Source organism: Sminthopsis crassicaudata, chromosome 4 (genome assembly GCF_048593235.1).
Source record: "Sminthopsis crassicaudata isolate SCR6 chromosome 4, ASM4859323v1, whole genome shotgun sequence".
NCBI classification, from domain to species: domain Eukaryota; kingdom Metazoa; phylum Chordata; class Mammalia; order Dasyuromorphia; family Dasyuridae; genus Sminthopsis; species Sminthopsis crassicaudata.
Genome location: NC_133620.1, coordinates 356,011,014 through 356,029,705, shown reverse-complemented (window position 1 = coordinate 356,029,705; position 18,692 = coordinate 356,011,014).

The window sequence follows — 18,692 nt, the reverse complement described above, 5'->3', positions numbered from 1 at the left end:
TTGAAATGGAGTCCATCGATTTCACCACACTGTCAAAGAGATCAACAAGGAATTAAAATGTATTTTAAAATGTATACGTCTGTAATCCCTTTTTAAAAGTGTGAATATCTATTTTTATAAAAGTAGCAACTTGAAATTAGCAGGGTTGAAAATTTGGTCATTCCTCATGGCCTATAAGAGGCTGAGTTGGTAGTTCTTTTACTAGTTCATTGATTTTAATGAGGGAAAGGAAAGGGGGAACTCCATTTGTCAGTGCATAAATAGTAAGATAATGCCATGAGGCGCAGTGTCCCCTGTACATGAATTTACAGGCCTGAAAACCTAGATTGATAAATAAAAGGTTTATTGTAGAAATTTGGAAGTAAAGCTCAGTTAGAAAGACACCAGGGCCAGAGGTGGCCACTGGACAGGCAGGAACCCTTACATGGTCAGAAGGATACCATGTGTTGGCGGGGAGGGCTCCTGCAAAGAGAGGGCTCTGGTTTGGCCCTTTTATACCTAAAAGGAGATGGGCGGTACCCCCAAGTTCTTGGCAGGCTTTTCAGATAGCTCAGATCCAGTGGAGGCTGGGGGAAGCTGAGCTGATAGTGGGGCCAGATATTCAAAGGATGATTTTGACCAGGATTTGTGAATCACGATCAGCCATGGGGGTTGGGCAGTCAGAGAGGAATTTTAAAGGGACTTCAATCCCCATCAATTTGAGCCAAGAGTAGAGGTATCAACCCCTGAAAAGAAATACCTCTTAAGGGAAAGGAGATTTTTCTCTCTTCTTTCCCTCCATTCCTGTATCAGCCATCTCACTTTCAAGAGGAGCCTCTTATCATTTAGCATTTTGAGAGAATTTTAGACACAGCTGACATATAGAAAGAGAAGTATAAACATAGATATGCACTCAGGAAACAGCTTCAAGAAATAGGACCTCTGGCAGCAAAGAGAATTGGAAATGAATTAGGGAAAATACCTAGCCCTCGAATTAAGGTGCAATAAGGACCTTTGAAATCCAGTTAAGCAAACCAGCAGAGATGGCTAACCCCCATAAGGAGCTTTATGGGAATTTTTCTTTTTCTTTTTTTTTTTTTAGAAATTTTTTCCCACAGTATATATGCATGAGTAATTTTTTTTTATAATATTATCCCTTGTATTCATTTTCCCAAATTATCCCCCCCTCTCTCTACTCCCTCCCCCCGATGACAGGCAATCCCATACATTTTACATATGTTACAATATAATCCAGATACAATATATGTGTGTAAATACCATTTTCTTGTTGCACATTAAGTATTGGATTCCGAAGGTATAAGTAACCTGGGTAGATAGACAGTAGTGCTAACAATTTACATTCACTTCTATGGGAATTTTTCTTTTTTTTTTTTTTTTTTTTTTTTGAGGCTGGGGTTAAGTGACTTGCTCAGGGTCACCCAGCTAGGAAGTGTTAAGTGTCTGAGACCAGATTTGAACTTGGGTCCTCCTGAATTCAAGGCTGGTGCTCTATCCACTGCGCCACCTAGCTGCCCCAATGGGAATTTTTCAAAGGAAAAAAAAAAGACTTACAAGCTCTTTATTACCAGAGTTGTGAGTTGTTTTGGCCAAATGTGTTCCTATGTGCCCATTCTTCTCATACATCCCTTGAACACTGTGTATTTTTGAGAGTGTATGCCAAGATTACATGAAGAATATTTTGCAGCTACTACTTTTATTATACCATATTAATAAATTCCTTTATTAAAAACTACTTGCTTATTTTGGTATAAGTAATGCCCCCCCAAAGGCTCCAAATTAAAATTTACATACTAGTGAGGACCTATGAGTTTTACTGGTAGGAGTGGGTATTAGCAGGGTATCCCCTGAACTTTTAGCAAATAAACACCTTCTAGGGAGTAGGTCAAAAGAGTGCTACATTGCTAAGAAAATATTAGGAAGTTGCTTAGATATGGGGAGAAAGAGAGAAAAGGCCTTGCCTTTGTACAATCTATAACTGCATTTCTGAAATTCATTTTCTTATTCAATTTAGAATTCTCAGCTTCCTTCAAGGCTCACTTTAGATGCCATCTGTTATCTCTTCAAATTATCTTTTATTTACTTATCTATGCACTTATGTAGCTTAGTACTGTCTTCAGGACATAACTGATTTTTGTTTTGATTTTATAGCAATCATACCTTGTATGTATATATAGTTGGCACCTAATAAATTCTTGTTGAGTTGAAAAGTCAAAGATGTCTCTCAAATTTACAAACTCGGGTGACTAAGACTATCACTGTGCCCTCCTACACAAAGAGGGGAGTTTGGAAGCAGGGTAGATTGAAAGGAAAATAAATTTTGTTTGGAACAGGTTGAAATTGAATTGCCAATTAGATATCAATGAGGAAATAAGCAGCAGGAATAATGATACAGCATTAGAATTCAAGAGAGAAAATGGGAGTTGGGAGGAATCATCTGCCTAGAGAAGATATTTGAACCTAAGGAGGTTAATGAGATAACCTAGAGAGAAAAATTTAAAGAGAGCCGATAAGATGACCCAGAAAGAGCCCTAAGGCAGTGATTCCCAAGGTGTCTTTGGTTCTTCAACCCCATTTCAACAACAATAAAAAAAAAGGTGTTGTGACCTCCAAACATTCAAAGGTAATTTAATTTATTACTCTTAACACTTTTTTGAGATTTATTCATTAAGTGTTTATAATAACTATAACTTTGTACTCCAAAGGCTCCAAGTTAAAATTTATATAACTATAATTAGAAGATATAAAACATTCTACCAATGAAAACTCTTAAATATAAAATTATAAAACTATGGAATAATGATAAAACTTTATAAAATAATATATTATTAGAACATCCAGTAAGAAGTAATCCAGAAAGACCTTATACTAAATTTCCTTATTTCACAAATTTTGTTGAACATAAATAATTTTTTAGTGAAATAAATTACAACTTGGAAGATATTTAATGATGAAATATAACTATAATAATAAACCTAATTTCTACACTGAATTTTTTTTTAAACAAAAGTTCACAGTATTTAGCTCAGTACCAGACAAACTCAATCTAAAAATCTCATTCCACAATGAGGTTATCACTGTATTTTGATTAAAAAAATAATAATAAAATAAAATAAAAATACTCACACAAGTATATGGTGGAAAATGGTAGAATTTTAAAAGCTGTCTTGCTGATATGTTATTTTAATAATCTAAACAAAAGATAAAAATGAAAAGCTACAAGATGAAATTTTTTCTTTTCTATTGGCTAATGACAAGTACTGTATTAAATGATAAATGTACTTATAATTCAGTTGCACTTATTCCTTTGGTTTTTGAAAGAAGTTTTACAAATTAACCCTTATAGGGAAAGATTTTCTTCACATGTTACTTTCTTCTTTTCCATGGCCATAATACCTATTATTTTCCTGAAAACTATTGAATAAAATCTTTCATTTGAAAATCCACTAGGTTAGAGAACAGTAATATAAGGAGGAAATCAGAATTTAATAAATAGATAATCGATTAAAATAAAACAACCTTACCACTGAGGTCCTCTATAATGTGTTTCTGAAGAAAGTTTCTGATAGTCTGTGATGGTTTCAATATGAATTATAATGCATGCCCAGAAATAGTTTTCAAACATCATTTTTGATGCAAGAATTCTTATGATTGGAACATTTTGATCAGCTGATTAGGTGTAATTACAAGGTAACTTAGAGGAAAGAGAGAGCTCCTTTGGGATAATGTACAGAGTATTTGCTTGTGTCAATCATATACTGGACATCATATACCTGAATGTCAAACTCTTGTGGCAATATGGAAACAATTTGATCTCAGGCTGGGACATTGAACTTAGAAGTAATCAGTTTTTTATAATCATTACAAGAACACCAAAATTATTATGTACCTGATCTTGACGGTTTCAAATTGCTGCAAAAACAAACATAATGCTCAAACATACACGTGCAAATAGCAGAAAAGGAGTCAGTTGATAGTAAGAATGAAAATGCAAAACCTCTTGATGTCATCTCCAAATCTCTTTGCCTTTACTCCAGTTTGATAATAAAGTAGTTTTCATCACTAAGACTAACCCCTTCTACATATATCCTTTTCCTATCTCCTTTCTTCTTTAGCAAATTGCCTCCTTCAATCATCTCTCCCTCCTCCAATTTTCTTTTTTTCCTGTATTAAAATTTTTTCTATCACTTTACATAAAACCTTCCTTAAATTTAATAAGTTTTATATAACTTAATTGTTTTAGTCAAGAATGGAATGAAAGAGTCCATCATCAAAGAGATATCTCTACTGATTTTTTTAAACCAACACATTTACCAATTATGCTAAAAAAAAAATTGTAAAGGGTATTTTCTCAATGTTTACTTTGGAAGTTCTTTCTTATCTACATGGATGGAAATGGATTCAGTCAAGTGACATTATGCTGCAGAATGGAATTTGATAATCAACATATTTCAGAGATCCTAGATCAAAGACTAGAAAGTTTTAAAATCCCAGATTGTAACTGTTCCAATGTTGACAAATCTGCAGCAATTTTGTTTGTCTGCTTCATAAATAGACACCTGGTGCTAAGTGAAATGAACAGAACCAGGAGATCATTATATACTTTAACAACAATACTATATGAGGATCATTTCTGATGGACATGGCTCTCTTCAACAATGAGAGGATCCAAATCAGTTCCAATTATCAGTGATGAACAGAACCAGCCACACCCAGAGGAAGAACACTGAGAAATGAATGTGGACCACAACATAGCATTTCCACTCTTTCTGTTATTGTTTGCTTGCATTTTTGTTTTTCTTCCCGGGTTATTTTTATCTTCTTTCTAAATCCTATTTTTCTTGTGTAACAAGACAACTGTATAAATATGTATACATATATTGTATTTAACATATATTTTAACATATTTAACATATATGACATTACCTGCCATCTAGGGGAGAGAGTGGAGAGAAGGAGGGAAAAAGTTGGAACAGAAGTCTTTGCAAGGGCCAATGGTGAAAAATTACCCATGCATGTGTTTTGTCAATTAAAAAGAAAAAAAGAAAAAAAAATAGACACCTGGGTTTGTGTGTAGCATGTCTGAAGCAGTGTTGTGCTCCTCCATTGTAGTCCTTTTTCCAAATTGCAGAATCTTTTTTTTCATCTCAGTAATATTTTATTTTTCCAAATACATGTAAAGATAGTTTTCAGCATTCATTTTTGTAAGACTTTGTGTTCCAAGTTTTTCTTCCTCCCTTCTCTTAACTCTCCCCTTCCCAAGACAGCAAGCAACCTGATATAGGTTAAATATGTGCAATCCTTTTAAATATATTTCCATGTTTGTCATATTGACAAGAAAAATCAGACCAAAAAGGAAAGAACTATTGTGAAGGGCCAAAACTGTTGAGTCAATGTACTGGGGTCAGACAATTAAGCACTTGAGACTAATTACTGATTGGACAATATAAAAATATGCTTGGAAAATGGCCCTTCCCACTATCCTGTGTTGACCCAATCATTTGGTGTATATAGAAAATTGTGGGAGGGATTAGGAGGTGCAGAGAGACTAGCCAGGGTCACTTCTATAAGGGAGACATGAGGTGAGGTGGCAGAGATCCTACTCATCCACTCTCTTCACTTCTACTGCTAAAGACCAAGAATAAAGACTTTTGCTTATCCTGAGTCCTGCTGATTTCTAAGGTATCCAGGGTGCTAGTGCAGTTGTCACATTTGGTGCCCAATGTGGGTCCAAGAACCCTAATTTCACTGAGGAAGCTCTTGGGAACCAGGAAATAGGGTGACTATTTTAATAGATAAACAGAGAATTTACTTTGGTTTAATTATAATTTGGTTGCAGATCACTGGACTCTTGGGTATATTAGAACGCACGTTCCCTTGGTTCTTAAAGGAAGAAGAAATAAGGCTAGATAACTGGAAGCTGGTAGGACAACAACTTTGTGAATACTACACTGATAAAGGTCCTCATTCAATTTCCAAGGAAACATTCTACACATACAACATAATACAATTGGCTTTAAAGAATCCTTCAAGTTATACAAAAAAGAAACATTTTCAGAATAGCCAGATGAGGACGTGTGAGGAAAAAGAGGAAGACAATGAACAGATTAATAGCAATATCATTAGAGGGCATGTGGAGTTAAGTGAGGATGAAGGGCATGGTGAAAGGTGTGGTGATTCTCCCTCTGACCAGGCAGCTTCAACCCCTCCTAAACCAGAACTGGTTCTTGACACACCCCCATCAACTTCCCCTTCCTGGATGGAGGAAGGAGGAGTCATGGGAGGGGCAGTGATATCACCAGCAATCACCCCCTCCTATGACTAGATTGCAAAAGTCACTACGTAAAGCCACAGAAGAAGGGCAGAATATAGCTGATTTGAAAATCAATATGTATCCCATGATTCAACAGTTTAACTCTTCAGGTCAAGAAAGTAGAAAATACATTCCTTTTGATATAGAACTCCTCAAAGACCTAAAAAAAGGCTTGCTCTCTTTATGGGGCTACATCAGCTTATGTTAAGATGTTATTACAGAATTTGGCTTATGAAGTTTTAACCCCTAGGAACTGGAAATCTATAGCAAGGACATGCTTAGAACCTGGACAAAACTTGTTGTGGCTTTCTGAATATAGTGAGCTCTGTAGGATACAAGCCCAATAAAATAGTCATAGTAGAGTTAATCCTCCAGTCACCTGTGACCAACTATCATAGTGGAGTTAATCCTCCAATCACCTGTGATCAACTAACTGATGTAGGTTCTTATGCAGAAATTTCAGCACAGATTAATTACCCCTTAGCAGCATATGAGCAAATTGCTGCTACTGCTATCAAAGCATGGGCTTTTCTCCCCAGTAAAAACGACAAGGGTGAGGCCTTCACTAAAACAGCACACGGGCCAAATGAACCCTTTGCTGATTTTGTGGGACATTTGCAGACAGATGTCATACGAACTAATGGTGAAAATGCAGTAACAGAAATTATGATAAGGCAACTTGCTAAAGAAAATGCTAATGAGGTTTGTAGAAGGATTATACTAGGACTAAGCAAGATGCTCCTTTAGAGGAGACCATAAGACACTGCGCTACAGTGGGCACAAATACCTTTTATAGCCAGGCTATGATGCAGACTTCTCAAGATCCGAACATGGGAAATCAGGGTGCCTTTTGGCAAGGGACTTCCAGAGAGACTCGTCAATGCTTTCAATGTAGTAAAGTAGGGTATCTGAAAGTTCAATGTTTGCATAGAGACAGAGTGAGAAAACAGGGTAGGAGAACAAGATCCAATACCCTATGTCCAAAATGCAACAAAGGCTTCCATTGGGCATCAGAATGTAGACTGATTCAGGGAAATGGGATGAGGGGCCCAGCCCTATGGCTCAAGGCAAAAAATACTTGAGGCATAATGGCAACTGATGCTGCACCCAGAGAGTGCCTAGAATTCCACTACCCAGACATGACCAATCAGCCAGGAAGCCATCCGATGGGAGAAAGCGATTATACAACCAATCAGCCAGGAAGCAACCTGATGGGAGAAAGGGATTACAATTGGGGAGGATAGAGTTGTATGCAGCTGGGACAACTGAGATACCCCTTGGAGAGGTGAAATCCATTAAAGATAACTAGACTATTACATAATTGGCAATGGATTCTTGAAGAAAAGTTTTCTAAAGTTCCTCTTAAAGGACCAACTATCTTTACAGATGCATCCAAACATATTTGCACTGTATACTCATATATATATATATATATACTGCATATACTTCTAAACATTTTGCACACTTTTGTGCACAGTATAAGATTTTACGCACCACTGGCATACCCTTTAATCCTCAAGGACAGGCAATAGTAGAGAGGAGAAACAGAGACATTAAGATGCTCCTCCAAAAACAAAAGAAAGGGGGAGCCACAGGTAACCTTAGAGAACTTCTAAATTTAGCTCTTTATACTATTAACTTCTTGATTTTTGACAAAGATGCACTGACTCCAGCAGACAGATTTTATAACCCACAGGAAGGACAGTGTCCAGTGTGAGCAGCTCCACTATCTTTAGATAATCACCAGGTGATGTGGAGAGATCCAGAAAGTGGTGAATGGAAGGGACCAGATAGGTTAACTGCTTGGGGAAGAGAGTTTGCTTGTATCTCTACAGATGGAGAAGGAATCAGATGGGTGCCAACAAGCCGTATTTGCCTTGTCCACCAGAAAGAGATGGAGCAGACCCTTGAAATGAAGGAGAAGACCCAAGAAGCATCGGGTGGTTCCATTGCTGACTGTGCCCACAACTGAAAGAGCCTGGCAGTTATGGCATTAGACTCATGGACATCAAAAATTGTTGGACTTGAAAACCCTCAAAAATCATTGGATTCTCTGAGACATGATAAGACTGTTATAGGACTTCTAAACCCTCAGGAATCATTGGATTCTCTGAGACATAATAAGACTGTTGTAGGACTTGAAAACCCTCAGGAATCATTGGATTTTCTGAGAAATGATAAAACTGTTGCAGGACTTCAAAAACTTGTGGAGAATAAGCAACAGACTTTGGACTCTCTCTTGGCTGCTGAAGAAGGCGTATATATGACTGTTGTTTACATACCCTCCTTCTAGGCCTTCTGGAAATCTTTTATAACACCATGTTGATTTATATTGTTTGTTATATCATTACTTGCATCTACAATTCATGTTTGTTACACTACATTGAGCCTTCCCTATATGTGGGGAGAGTCATCACTAATAGCCTCTGTGTTATTGCTATGTGTTTGTGTAATACCTCCCATGCTGATGGGTTTGTGCATACCTGTTTCTAGTAATACCCTTCACCCCAGAAACCCACTAACAATATCTGGCTTGACTCCCCACTTCCTTTTGGTGTTTTTCAACTGCCTTCTTGAGAAGTTAGGGAGGGTGTAGTCTAAAACAAAAGAAAGCGGGAGATGTGAAGGGCTGAAACTCTTGAGTCAATGCACTGGGGTCAGACAATTAAGCACTTGAGGCTAATTATTGATTGGACAATACTCTATAAGCATATGCTTGGAAAATGGCCCTTCCCACTATCCTGTGCTGGCCCAATCATTTGGTGTTTACAGAGAATTGTGGGAGGGATTAGGAGGTGCAGGGAGACTAGCCAGGGTCACTTCTGTGAGGGAGACACGAGGTGAGGTGGCAGAGATACTACTCGTCCACTCTCTTCACTTCTACTGCTAAAGACCAAGGATAAAGACTTTTGCTTATCCTGACTCCTGCTGATTTCTAAGGTACCCAGGGTGCTAGCACGGCTGCCACAAACCATGAAAAAAAAAAAAAAAAAAAAAAAAAAAGGCTTCAATCCACATTTAGTCTCCATAGTTCTCTCTCTGGATGCAGATGACATTTTCCATCCATAGTCTATTAGAATTCTCTTAAGTCACTGAATTGTTGAAAAGAGGCAAATCCATCACAGTTAATTATCATATAATCTTGTTACTGTGTACAGTGTTCTTCTAGTTCTGCTCTCTTTGCTCAGCATCCATTCATTTAAGTCTTTATGTTGCATTGGATGCTCTATTTTAATGTCTGATTAAGAGACAAAGATCAAAGACTCATGATCATCATAATTAAATAGCACTAGGTAATAGTCATACTTAGCAGTCATCACACTATTCTCAGAGATAAATACATTCAAGAGTAAAAATAACTCATAAATATGTGTGTCTATATATGTGACTATGTATACATATAGAAATATATGCATATATACATATGTATATGTGAAATCATCATGCTTTTACAAGCATTATAAATTGATATATAGTGGTTAACTCAAAAGAGGCAGTTCCCATTGGCAGAAAAATTAGCCCCATGTACCCAACTATCATTTCCAAGATTATCAAAGTGATATCTATTGGCCAAAAGTTATCTTGGTATCCCATAAAATACTGCCTGGTTTTTCATCAACTTCTTTAATATAGGCAGAACATACATTTAATATCACAAAAGCCAGAAACCAATAAAATATTGTTGAAATGCCTGTCTAAACTAAAGGCAATAGAATGAATTGGCTTTTTTATTTGCTTATTCACCCACAGGTCATTTTTAAGCTCAAAGTAGCACACAAAAATCAATTTAATTCTACTACCCCCAGCAAATTTAGTTTCCTGGAGAGACTACTTTACAAAAGTGGCCGAATTAATCCTTAGGCTCATCAGAGGTGGTTTCCACATTCCATCTTTCTGACTCTAGACATGAGTTCTATAGTCTGCACCACCAGTTACAATTTGATCACTCTTGGGAGTCCCATCAATGAATACTTGTAATGTGTCCATTGTGTTCCTTTCGGATATGGGTTTTCCATCCATCGGTTCCTATAGTTGTGGAGACAGACTTCATGATTATTAAGACTAAGGGTAATCTGTGTATAATCAAGCATGCCAAGTTATTGGTTCTAGAAAAATTGATATAAGAATATTATTTTTTAGAGTTTTTAAAATTAAAAAAAAAAAAAACATTTGGATGGAAAGAGAGCAGATGAGACCTTGAGAAGAAAAGATTTGTGAACTCTGGTCAATAACTTCAAATAAGCTCTAGTGGCAGGAAGAAAATGGAGGCCAGCCCTGTCCCCCTCCAAATTTCAATAATTCCTTATTTACTGGTTTCTTCCTTGCTGTTTATAAATATAACTGTTATGGGCCAGAACTTGAAACAAGGTGCTAAAGTCAGTGGAATTGATAGAGACAATGGTTGTTTAACATGGTGCTTAGCAGTTCTCTAGTTCAGTACATGTACTTAGTACTTATATACTATATATATAGAACTATAGTTCTACAAGATTCACACCTTTGATAAGAGAGCATATAAGCTCCTACAAACTCAGCCAGAATCAGAACTGGAAGACAGAGACCATGGTCCTCCTGTCTCCCCCACAGAAAGCAAGACATATTCAAGAGGACCTCAAGAAGCTGGCAGAGGCAGAGAACACAAAGGACTAGCAAGCAGCAGGAGCTTAAGCTCTCGGGAACCAAAGGAGAGAGATAGGCCTCTAAGAAAATTAACGGGGCCCCAGGAAAGGAGACAAAACTTTGAAAGAGACAATAAAGGATTTGGACTTTAACACCTGGCTACACTTGTGATTACTCTGAACTGAAACGAAGGATGCTCCCAAAGACCCCAAGAAAATGAAACAGAAGAACATTACATTTTGGAGAGAACATTACATATAACTATTCTTAAAATGTTCCTTTGTCCTATATTTGCTAGATCCTATTTTCCTATATTTTTCCTTTTATTTTGCAATCTTTTGCAATTTTGCTTTCAATATCACTCAACTGAAACTGCTTTCTCAAAACTAACTAGTAATGTTTTAAGATCCAAATCTAATGGTCTTTTCTCAGTCCTCAACTTTCAAGACTTCTCCGTAGAATTTGGCACTATTGACCACCCATTTGTCACTATTGAATATTCTCTCCTAGCTCTTTCTGACAGCCTAACTGTTCTATTTTGTAATGCCATGACCATATCACAACCCTTAAAAGTGGTTGGACCCCTAGGGTCTGTCCTAAGACCCTCTTCTATATTTTAGACTTACACTTAGTGACCATATCAGCTGTTAACATCAGGGTTAAGTTATCATCCTATGTAGATGACTCCAATAAATATAGATATATGTGTAGATAGACAGATATTCCACTCCAGTCCTACATCACCAAAAGTTACTGAACATTTCAAGATAAATATACTAGAGCCTGTCAACTCACTAGCATTCACTAAATGGATCCTAGGGTCTAGGAACTGTGCTAAGCTCTAAGGATACAAAGAAAGATAAAAGGCAAAGACATTTAAACTCAACATGTCTAAAATAGAATTAATCATGTTTACTCTCACACCCATATGTAACTTCCCTACTTTTTTCCAAGAGCACAACAGTCTTTTTGTTTCCCAGCTTTGTAACCTAAGTATTATCCTCAACTCTCCGTTCTCCTCCATACTACAGGTCTCTTAAGTTGCTAAACATGATATCTCCAACAGTATCCCTCCTAGCTGACCTGTCTTACTGTTCACTCAGCCATCATCTTAGTTCAGGACCTCTTCAGCTCTCATCTGGATTATAGCTTCCTAATTGATCTACCCTCCATATAGCTATCAAAGTGATTTTCCTTAGTCTCAGCTCTATCTGACCATGTCATTCTATCTCCTATTCAAAATACTCTAGTAGTTATTTAGTGCTTCTGAAAGACTTAACTCTGATTATCCATGATTCTAAAGAACTGATAATGAAGAATGCTGTCTACCTTATGATGGAGAAGTAATAAGCTAATATGCAGAATGAGACATATTTTTGGACTATGACCAAAGAGAATTTATTTATTTTAAGTATGCTTATTTGTCATAAGACTTTTGTTTCCTTTCTTTTTTTTTTTTTTTTTTTTTTTTTGATGGGAAGAGCGGGAAATGGTAAGAAGAAAAACAAATCCTTAGAAATAAAAAAAAAAAAGAAAATTTAATTTTAAAATATTGTCTAAGCAGGAAGTGATGAGAGCTTGAATTGTTAATAGAGAGGAGATGGATATGAAATATTTTATAGAGAATGAAAGACTTGCTTGATGATTGGATGTTAGGAAAGGGAAGAGTTGAGGATGACTTGAGGTTTTGAACCCCAGGACTGGCAGGATGACAATGCCATTAAATAAGGAAGTTCAGCAGAGGAGAATGTTTTAGAGAAGAGAGAATGAGTTCTGTTTTGGTTGTTATGAATTTGAGATCGCTATATATATTTAAAGATATCAAATAGGAAGCTGGTGTTGCAGGACTTCAATTTAATAAAGAGACTGGGATTATATATTTTGATATGGTTTTCCTCTACATAGAAGTGAAAACTAAGCCAATGGGAAATCAAAATCTATGAGAGAAAGAGAGTATATATGGAGAAAGCCCTTGACAGAGTTCTGTAAAATACCCAATCAAAGGACATGGAATAAGAATGACAATCCAGCAGAGGAGACTAAAAAAAGAATTTGCCAGCTATGTAGAGAGAGAACTAAGAAGATAACTTATATGAACCAGGAGAACACACTACATACTGACAACAATTGTAAAGATGATTAATTGTGAAAGACTTAGTTACTCTGATCAAAACAATGATCCAAGGTAATTCCAAAGGACCCATTATGAAAAATGCTATCCATCTCCAGAGACCAAATTGATGAACTCTTAAATGCAGATTAAAAAAATAACTTTTTTTACTTTATTTATCTTGTTTTATTTTTTGTCTCCTTTCTTTTGCAACAGTGCTAATATGGAAGTATGTTTTCTGTGACTTCACATGTATAATCAACATCAAATGCCTTCTCAAGGAGAGGGTCCCACTATCTCAGATTGGCTAAGATGACAGAAAAATATAATGAAACTGGGACACTGATAAATTGTTGGTGGAACTGTGAACAGATCCAACCATTCTGGAGAGCAATTTGGAAATATGCTCTAAAAGTTATCAAACTGTGCATACCCTGTGATCCAGCAGTGCTACTACTGGGCTTGTATCCTAAAGAGATCATAATGGAGGGAAAGGGACCCTCATGTGCAAAAATGTTTGTGGCAGCCCTCTTTGTAGTGGCAAGTAACTAGAAATGAGTGGATGTCCATTAGTTGAAGAATGGCTGAATAAATTGTGGTATATGAATGTTATGGAATATTATTGTTCTATAAGAAACAATCAGGAGAATGATTTTAGAGAGTCCTGGAGAGACTTACAGTAATTGATGCTAAGTGAAATGAGCAGAACTAGGAGATCATTGTACATAGCAATAAGATTAGTTCAATGATCAATTCTGATGGAGTTGGCTCTTTTCAACAGATGATTCAGGCCAGTTCCAATTGTTGTGATGGCTTGATGAAGAAAGCCATCTCCACCCTGAAATAAGAATGTGAGAACTGAGTGTTTTTTTGTTATTGTTTGCTTACATTTTATTTCCTTTCTCATTTTTTCCCTTTTTGATCTGATTTTTCTTGTACTACATGATAATTATGGAAATATGTATAGAAAAATTATACATGTTTAACATATATTGGATTACTTGCCATCTAGAGGAGAAGGTAGGGGGAAAGGGAGGGAAAAAATTTGGAACACAAGATTTTGCAAGGGTGAATGTTGAAAATTATACATATGTTTTGAAAACAAAAAGCTTTAATTTTAAAAAAAAGTGAAGTGTTTGGCCAGAACCTCTGTTGAGAGGGAGGATGGCAGTGTGAGTTGCTTCAGAGAATGAATAGGATAGACACAAAAGGAAGTAAAATAAAGACAATCAGGGAAGAGCAAAAGAATTGGTGTGCAAATGTGAGGACTCAGGTAATGGACTTAGTAGTCACTGAATTTGTGTTCAGAGAGAGGAATTAAAGTAACTTTAAAATATGAAGACTCCTCATTTTGGGGTGGAGGGAATAGGTTGAGATAGACTAAGCTGTTAGTCATAAAACAAGAGTTATCATGAGTTGAACTTAGAGGAAAATGCCTAAAAGGACATCAACTAGGTTAAAATTTCCAACTCATAGATTGGGAGAAAGACAGATACAGAGACAGAGAAAGAGAAGGAAAGGAAGGGAGAAACAGAGAGAGAGAGAGAGAGAGAGAGAGAGAGAGAGAGAGAGAGAGAGAGAGAGAGAGAGAGAGAGAGAGAGAGAGAGAGAGGGAGAGAGAGAGAGGGAGAGAGAGGGAGAGAAGAGAGGGAGAGAGAGGGAGAGAAGAGAGAGAGAGGAAGAGAAGAGAGAGAAGGAGGGAGAGGGAGAGAGAGAAGGAGGGAGAGGGAGAGAGAAAAACTATGAGCTAAGTACCCCAATTCCTTGGGAAATAAAGGAGAATGACTTGGAGTCCAGTACATCATAGCAACAAGGCTGTGGCCCAATAATATAGATTCTTAAAGGATGGGAGCTGATGAATGATGATAGAGAAAGGATATGGAAAGACATTGTGACAAAGGAGTCTGCCATCTTAGCGATCAACATTGGAGAAAGTAGCTAGAAATATTATCTCTTCTATAAAAGACTAGAACACACAAAAGGAAGAAAAGAAGAGACTGAAGATGAAATTTTTTTTCTATTTTAAGTAATAAGGTTGGATTTGAGAGGGCAAGTCAAGTCAACAAACATTTATTAACCAAGGCATGGTGCTAAGTACTAGGAATATAATAAAGGGCAAAACCAATCCCTGTCCTTAAGAAAATCATAATTTAATGTGAGGGACAACAGGCAAACAACTATTTACCAATTAGATACATAAGACAAATTGAAGCTAATTAACAAAAGGAGGACAAAAACATCAAGGGGATAAAGAAAGACTTCTTATGGAGAGTGAGATTTTTAAGAGACTTGAAAGAAGCAAAAGAAATTAGGAGACTGAGATAAAGAGTGAGAAAATTCTAGACATGGAAGACAACCACTGAAAATACCCAGAGTTGGGAAATGGAGGATCTTCTTCCAGGACCATCAAGAAGTACTCCTAGAGTACACAGAGGGTTATAAAGTATTAAGAACATTGTTTTAAAAATTAATGCTTCAAAATAACTGTATGGACATGTATACATGTGTTGTATTTAACTTATACTTTAACATATTTAACATATATTGTTTAACCTGCCATCTGGGGGAAGGGATGAGAGGAAGAAGGGGAAAAGTTGGAACAGAAGGTTTTGTAATTGTCAATGCCATAAAAATTACCTGTGCATATATCTTGTAAATAAAAAAGCTATAATAAAAAAAAAAAAAGAAAAAAAAGAAAAGAAAAATTAATGTTTCCCCAACAAGTAAGTTTATTTCTGTTCGCACACAATCTTAGTTCAAGTTTTCAACACACCTTTTACTAAACTATTAGGACAACTCTGAATTGATCTTCCTGCTGCAGTCTCCCCTCCCCAAGCTATGCTTCACATGATTTCAAAACTGATTATACTAAAGCATAAATCTGACCATGTCATTGCCTTACTTGATAAACTTTAATAACTCCAAGGTCAAATATAAACTCCCTTTTGGCATTTAAAGTCCTTCACAACCTTTCTTTTTTATTGGCCTTCATATCTCTCCCTCTCCCTCTCCCCCCCACTCTATCTCTGTGTCTTTCTCTATCTATTCCCCCTTCTTCTCCCTCTTCCTCTCTGTTTCTGTCTCCTCCACCCCCCTAATCTCTCTCTCTCGGTCTCTCACATGAACACACACACAAAATCAAACCCTTTCAGAATACATAGAATAGAAAGGATTGTATGAAACTGAATTCTTTTATATATATGATTTTATGCCAGTATACTTATAAATGTGACACCATATATATGGTTATGCGTGGATATATATAACATAAATATACATATATAGCAACAAAATAATAACAAAATTGTTCTATTTGTATTTTCCTCTTCCTTTCTTCCGATCAAAAAAAAAAAAAAAGTTTTGGTGATGTTCTTTTATTACATTTATAATAATTTCCATCCCATTCTACCCCAATCCTTGAATAAAAGCTTTTCTTTTTTTACAGATATGTGTAGTCATATTTGAACTTACTTTTTAAGCAGGAGCTGGCTATACTTCTTCCTTCAGAACTCTAAGGATACCTTTGAGGGGTTAAGAGAAGAATTTACTGCCATTGGCTCATTCTGGGCATGTTCTTCTGCTGTTAACCACTAGTGAATAGTATCTCAGTGGCATTTTAAAAATTAATACCAATTAGCTTTTATAAAGGGATATTAACTCCACAGATAAGATAAAAACAGAAGCATATTTCCCTCTTAACATTCCCTTCTCTCCCTTGTATTACCTTAGTTCTTAGGGAGAGTGGACTCAAACTACAGAGTACTTAATCCAACAAGCGTCACCTCTAATAGTCAAGTCAAAAAGTATCTACCATGTGAGAAGCACTGGACTAAGCACTGGGGCTTACAGGAAAGGCAAAAGATAGCCCCTGTTCCCAAGAAGGAGCTCACAGTCTATTGAGAAAGTCAATATAAAAATAGCTATATACAGGATAAATTTGTTATAATCAATGAAAAGAAGACCTTAGCATTAAGTGAGATTGAGAAAGTTTTCTTGTATTTTAGCTGGAATTTAAAACAAGCCAAGAGGCTGAAATGAGGAGGAAAAAAATTCAAGGCAATTAAAGTGCCCAGAATCATAAGGGTCTTGTGGGAGGAACAGCAAAGAAACAAATGTCATTTGATCGGAGAGTACTTGGTGGAGGGTATAAAGTGTAAGAAAAATGGAAGGAGGAGGAAGCCAGGTGGTGAAACGCACTGAATGCCAAAGAAAGGATTTTATATTTAACTCTGGAAGTGATAGATTATTAAATGGGTGGGTAACATGGTCAGATTTGCATTTTATAAATATTAATTTAAAAGCAGAATGGAGAATGGGGGCTGAGAGAACAACGAGCACACCATTGCATTAATTCTTTGATGAGGTGAAGAGGGCTTACACCATGATAATGAGAGTATCAGAAGAGAAAAAGGGATATAGATGAATTAACAAGACTTGATAACAGAGTCATGGCATGGTCACTGCATGAATTATTATAGCTCCTTCTTGACTGCCTTCCAACTATACTGAGTCATTCAGAACTTTGTTCCTCACCATCTGATTTCCAGCAAATCTCAACATGGACTTCAGTATGATCTTTTAGATGCCTACAATCCATAGCTTCCTTCGATACTCCTGTACCTAAAATGGAAAAGACCAAAGGCAAACAATGGAGTCCTACATTCATAGGCCACATGTTGGTCTCCTCTGAGACAGACTCTTCCCATGCAGAGGTTTTTATAACATAACTACTCCCTTGTCAAGGGCAAGTTCCACTAAGAAACTTAGCCTGAGTTTTCTGCCTTGTTAATTGTTAACTGCGTTTTGGAACTTATCTCTCCAGTCAATGACATAATAATAAAATCTTTGGTTCTTGATTTGGAGATAGTCTAAGTGTATACATTTTTGAGACAACTCCAATATATTTTTGGGATCCAACTCTATACCCCATCATTTGATGGCCCATATGGAGAGAGTCCTGAAAACTCAATACATTTTGGGAGAGTTCAGCACCTTTACAACTGTGTTACTATCAGTGACATCCAAGTGAGTTCTATTAAAGTAAAACCTAGGCTGTGCAAAGTCACCAATCTCATTTTCTCCTCCAGAGACTTCTGGATCCAGTGGTAAGATATAGATCAGGACAATTGAAGATGATCCTGGATACAGAAAATATAGATATAGATATGTATACACATATATAAATACATAATATACATATATGCTTATATGTGTATATGAATATATGCCATATGTGTGTGTGTATATACAGAGACAGTAATTACTTTATGTAAATTCACATTATATATATTTGACTTTAAGTAGAGAATTCTGAAAGAAATCCTAATTCAAATTCCAGTTTTTAAATTGTGCAGAATTTCATTACATGCAAGTATCAGTCAGGAGAGGCTGAAGATATTGAAACAGCAAAGAAATTCCCAGAGTTCCTACAAAAAATAATAAATGAAGGTCCCTACTTACTTGAATATAGACAAAACGACCTATTTTATCATAGAATACCATCTTGAACCTATATCTCAGTGGAGGAAAAAACTATGCCAGGGCATAAAGCTTCAAAAAATAGTTACTCTTTTTCTTGGAGGAAATGCATCTGGGACTTGCAAATTAAAATCTGTTCTTGTACACCACTTAGAAAATCCCAGAGCATAGGAA